At 34.8% G+C, this 5,446-nt stretch overlaps 1 non-coding gene across 1 annotated transcript; it reads left to right on the forward strand.

The window, feature by feature from the left end:
- The first annotated feature begins 524 nt into the window (after positions 1-524).
- Positions 525-688, forward strand: LOC129073745 (U1 spliceosomal RNA). Its single transcript, XR_008529461.1, has one exon. It is a non-coding gene; the product is annotated as a U1 spliceosomal RNA (small nuclear RNA).
- The last annotated feature ends 4,758 nt before the right edge of the window (positions 689-5,446 follow it).

Consider the following 5,446-nt stretch of genomic DNA (forward strand, 5'->3'; position numbering starts at 1 on the left):
GAATTTTAACCAATGCCATTGGAAGGATAAGACCAACACAATTTGAGAATTTAATCATTTATATAACAGTAATTCCTTCACTTATTTATGACTTACTGATATCTCACTGGACATATTTTTATTCAATGTCTAGTATGTATTGAGATTCTTAGTTATTGTTCAGTGTGCTAGGTTAAGGTAACTATTTATAGTCAGCATCAACATTATTTGTTTACTTATCTTTCTTCCCAAGAAACTTACTACCTCAGTTACTTCCCATCCCTCAAGCTACAAATTGAGAGAATAGTGTAAAATTACACATAGTGCTAAATTGAAAATAATACAGTGTCAACATTTATGGCACAACTAGTAAGTGATTTGTACGGTTAAGGCAGAGAAGTCAATATGGCCTAGAGTTACTTAGGGAGTTGATGGATTTAGAAAGGACAGAGAAGGGAGATTGTTTTAGTTAGGTGAATAGGCTTAGTAATATTACTTGTCTTCATTTATCAAGAAAATGGTTAAAACAAAATTTAAGGTTATTAATACTTACCTGGCAGAGGAGATACCATGATCAAGAAGGTGGTTTACCCAGGGCGAGACGCACCTTTTGCACTCCAGATGCGCTGACCCCTGCGGTTTTCCCAAATGCGGGAAACTCGACTGCATAGCTTGTGGCAGTGAGGGACTGTGTTCATGCTCTCCCCTGGCAAAAATAAATTTTAAAAATTAAAAAAAAATTAAGGTTATTTGTATGGGAGTAGCTGTATGAATATGAAACCTGACAAAAGAAAAATATAAAGTTATATGATTTTGCAGTGAGATACATTTTAATAAGCTACTCAATCCATATTCCATACCTCATTTTCACATGGAACTGAGGATCATTGAGTCAAGCTTTATTCAATTACAAGCATAAAGTGTGATGGCAATTGTCAAAGTTGGAAAGGTTTTGTCAGATTAAAATCAGAGAGGCATTTGCAGACTTAAAGCTGGAGACCAAATCCTCAATAGTGAATCAGATGAATCAAGACCTATGATTAGAAGTAAATACAAGATGCTGGGACCCTTGTAGTTCTAGTTATTAGATACAGGTGTCATTGTGTAGGTGTCTTGGCTAAAGTTAATTGTGTTGGAGTCTGGGGAAGGAAACTCGAAAATTCTCTTCCTTTCTGGAATCACAAAACTGGAAAGGATAACCATTTTTGCATGACTAAAAGCCAATGAAATTAAGTTTGTAATGCAATTTTAATGCACATTTGAGAATTATTGTTTTATGTATTAATTAAAAACAATAGTAGTTGTAGTATATAGTTTGATGATGAGTATATTTATATACATCACTTGGACTTCAACAAATCATGGACATGTCGCACGAGAATCTCTACCGATAATTATCATCTCTGATGTAAAAATGTGATTTTCAAATTAATTTGTAGCATGTTAAGCAATACACAGGGTCTCAGTGGAGGCCGTTAAATTAATATACACACAGACAGAAGTCAGAGTTATCTCTGTTAGACAAGCCATAGCATCTGTAAAAGGCATATTTCTGCTTAAGTGCATAAATAAGCCCTATTTCTGCCTATATGCACCATATCTTTTACAATTACCTAACAAAGACAATAAAAATAAATGAGTGTATCTATGTGTGTATTTAAAATAAGAGGCATAAGAAAAAAGATACCATAATGGATCATTCTGTGTAATTCAATTATTTTAATTTTAAAGCAAAAATACTGACCCACAGAACAAAATAACATTTTAGATCAATAGCTTGTGTATCAATAGCATATTTGTTCATGGAAATATATTTGGATAAAACCAACTAAAAGTTTGGACTTGATCTAATAGATAATAGAGAGTCAGTGAAGATTTTTAAGCAGAATGGTAAGGTGATGAAATAGTTTTAAGATAGTTATTATATTTAGGTGGCTGTTGAAGTTATGAAAATGCAGCAATTAAGTAGTGATGGTTTGCACTATGATGCAAATAGTGGGAACAGAATACAACAAAAAGATCAAAGAAATAACTTTGAGAGTGAACTTGACTGAGCTTGAGCCATATATGATATATTGTAATAAATTATATAAAAACTTAGGACCAACTTCTTGATTTTGTTTCTAGAACACTGAAGAGTTGTCATTGTCATTATGTAATACAAAAAAAAAAAAAGATGAAAATAATTGAGTAGGAGAGAAGGTAAAAAGTTAATGACAACCTAAACTGGGCAGAGGTGGGGGGCGGGTGCAGTGCTGTGAGATCTGTCATAGAGAGATTCTGTAACTAAAAAGAGTTTCACAAAGTAAGAATTATTGAAAGTCAAGATTAAAATTAGAATTTGAGAGGTTCAATATAGGATCTAAGAATAAAAGTGAAGATGCAGACTAGTTCTAAGAAGAAGCATTTGGGTAAAAAATTCTCAAGTCAAAGGCTCACCAGTAGAAGGCTCCTAGTTAATGGATAATTAACGACAATGGGAAAGGTTAGAGAAAAGAAGATAATACATTGAAAAATCCAAATGACTCCCCACACATGCAGTCAAAACTGTTAGAACTAATAAACAAATTTAGTAAATGTTCTAGACACAAAATCAACATATATGACATTGGCTTTTACAGTGATGTTTTTGATATGACACCAAAAGCACAAGAAACAAAACAGTAAATAGCTACTTGACTACATCACACTAAAAAGCTTTGACACAGCAAGGGAAACAATCAACAAAATAAAAAGACAACCAATGGGAGGGGATAAAATATTTACAAGCCAGCCCTGGCTGGTGTGGTTCAGTGGATTGAGTGCCAGCCTTCAAACAAAAGGTCATTGGTTCAATTCCCAGTTAGAGCACATGTCTGGATTACAGGTCAGGTCCCCAGTAGGGGACAAACAAGAGGCAACCACACATTGATGATTCTCTCCCACTCATTCCCCTTCCCTTCTCTTCTCTCTAAAAATAAATTTTAAAAAAATCTTTAAAAATAGATTTGCAAGATATATATTTGATAAAGAACTATTAAAAAAAATATATAAGGAACTTCTACTCTCAATAGCAAAAATATACAAATAAGCTTATCACAAAATGGGCAAAGAAACTGAATAAACACTTCTCCAAAGAAGACATAGAAATGGCAAATGGGTATTTGAAAAGTGCTCAACATTATTAATCATCAAAAGAATGCAAATTAAAAGCCACGATGAGATTGTTATTCCATAATTGTTAGGGTAAACATTACTTTTTTTAAAATGATAACAATAGTTAGCAAAGATATGGAGATAAAGAAACCCTTATATTGTGGTAGGTAAATTGGTACCGCTACTATGGAAAAACAGTATGAAGTTTCCCTAAATCATTAAAAGTAGAACTACCATATTTTCCCAGCAATCCCGCTTTTGGTTATATATCCAGAAGAATTGAATCAGTTCAAGAAAAAATATCTGCACCTCCACATTCACTGCAAAATGATTTAGAGTAGCCAAGACAGAAAGCAACCTAAATGGCATCAATGGCCAAACAATGAAAATATACTATATGCACATAATGGAATATGATTCATCTTTTAAAAAAAGAAATCCCACCATCTGTGACAGCATACATAAATGAATCTGGAGGATATTCTGCTAAGCAAAATAAACCAGAGATGAGGACAAATACTACATTATACAACTTATATGAAGAATCTAAAGTAGTCAAACTCATAGAAGAAGTGAACAGAATGGTGGTTGGCAGGGACTGGGATGAGGGGGAAATGGGAAGGTAATAGTCAAAGAATATAGAGTTTCAGTTATGCAAGATAAATAAGTCCTAGAAATCTACTGTATTTCACAGAACTACTATATAACATAATAATACTCTATGGTATACTTAAAAATTTCTAAGAGGGTAGCTCTTATGTTCACTCTTCTTATCACAAATAATTATAATAATAATAACAATAAATAGGATAGAAGAAAACTTGTGGAGGGATGGACATGTTTATAACACAATGTGGTGATGATTCCACAGGCACATACTTGTCTCCAAACTCATCTAATTGTATCTGTTAAGTTTGTGGAGTTTTTGGTATGCCAGCACATGAAAGTGACCTAAATGCCCATCGTATCCTGTAGTGTGTGTCTTTGTTTCCATGTCATACCGTGATGGCTGCTTTTTAAAAAAGGAATTAAATTACTATGCCATTTTGCGTGCTAATGTTTACATGTTTTTTCATAAAATTTTTTTCTCTTGTCCCACTGAAAATTCTTAGAAAAAAATGAACTGTGTCAAATTTAATTTCTGTTTTTCTATGTTTATGTCTAATGGGTGCTTGAGAGAAGTTTTAGGGAGGTAATTCACCATGGGCCTTGCTCATGACTGAACGATGTTGAAAACACTTTTTACTCTCTTGTCCTCACTAACTTCAGAGTTAGGTTACTGAAAGAGGCTGTCTTCAGAAATAGATCATCTCCCTTGACTGATGATAACTAGGTAATCATGAGGACAAAATGGGGTCATATAGGCTTATTTTTAAAATTGGAGAGTCCACTCCGATTCCTCTGGATGTTAGGTCTGGTGATAGTAGGAACAGATTATGATATTGGTGGGGGGAGGAGGGGGTGGAGTTAATTTGCAACTACTGAATTGGGATAAAGTACTTTGTGTTGATAAGAGAGAACAAAAACTCCAGTATCTGGGAACTGAACATCTTAGACCCTAGGAAATGTTGGGAATTGGAGGAGGGCAGTTAAGGCTCTCTTTGTCCTCTAGATCAAGAACTACAACCTGGATCGAGCAGCAGCTGAGGGCGGCAATCCGCCCTGTTGATGGGTTTGTCATCTCCATTCCCATGCCATAAAGACAGAAAAACTCACGTACACACAACCAGACCTGAATTATTTTGCTGTGGGGCTACTACCATCAATGGTAACTCCCAAGGTCAGTATGTTCAGATATACAGACTACCACAACTTTGCCATGATATAAATAATGCAAATTCACGTATTTCTGGTGTCTGAGAAGCTGTGGATTATGCCATATATGGTGATTGAAAGTGCTTGATGGCACTGCCCATGTGACTTAAACTAATGTAACTATGACAACAGTGTTAACTCTAATGATCTAGTCAACTTCAGGCTATATGCTTGTATATGTATAAAAGTCAACCATAAAATGTCTTTTCATTAAGGATAAAGGTTGCTATTTGGCCCATCTATTACCCAAGTTTTTTGGACCACTGTAACAAGAGAATCAGACCAGGTAGGGTAGCTCAAACAACAAATATTTATTTTTCACAGTTCTGGAAAATGGGAATTCCAAGATCAAAGTGCTGGCAAATTAGGTGTCTGGTGAGGGTCATGGTTCACAAATGCCTCCTTCTCTCTGTGTCCTCACATGGAAAAAGGGGCATGAGAATTCTCTGGTGTCTTTATTAAGGACATTAATCCCATCATGCGAGCGCCACCTTGTGCCCTAAAATCATCTCTGAAA

This window comes from Pteronotus mesoamericanus, unplaced genomic scaffold, assembly GCF_021234165.1.
Source record: "Pteronotus mesoamericanus isolate MK-2021 breed Mesoamerican mustached bat unplaced genomic scaffold, CSHL_Meso_final contig_42, whole genome shotgun sequence".
In the NCBI taxonomy this organism is placed as follows: domain Eukaryota; kingdom Metazoa; phylum Chordata; class Mammalia; order Chiroptera; family Mormoopidae; genus Pteronotus; species Pteronotus mesoamericanus.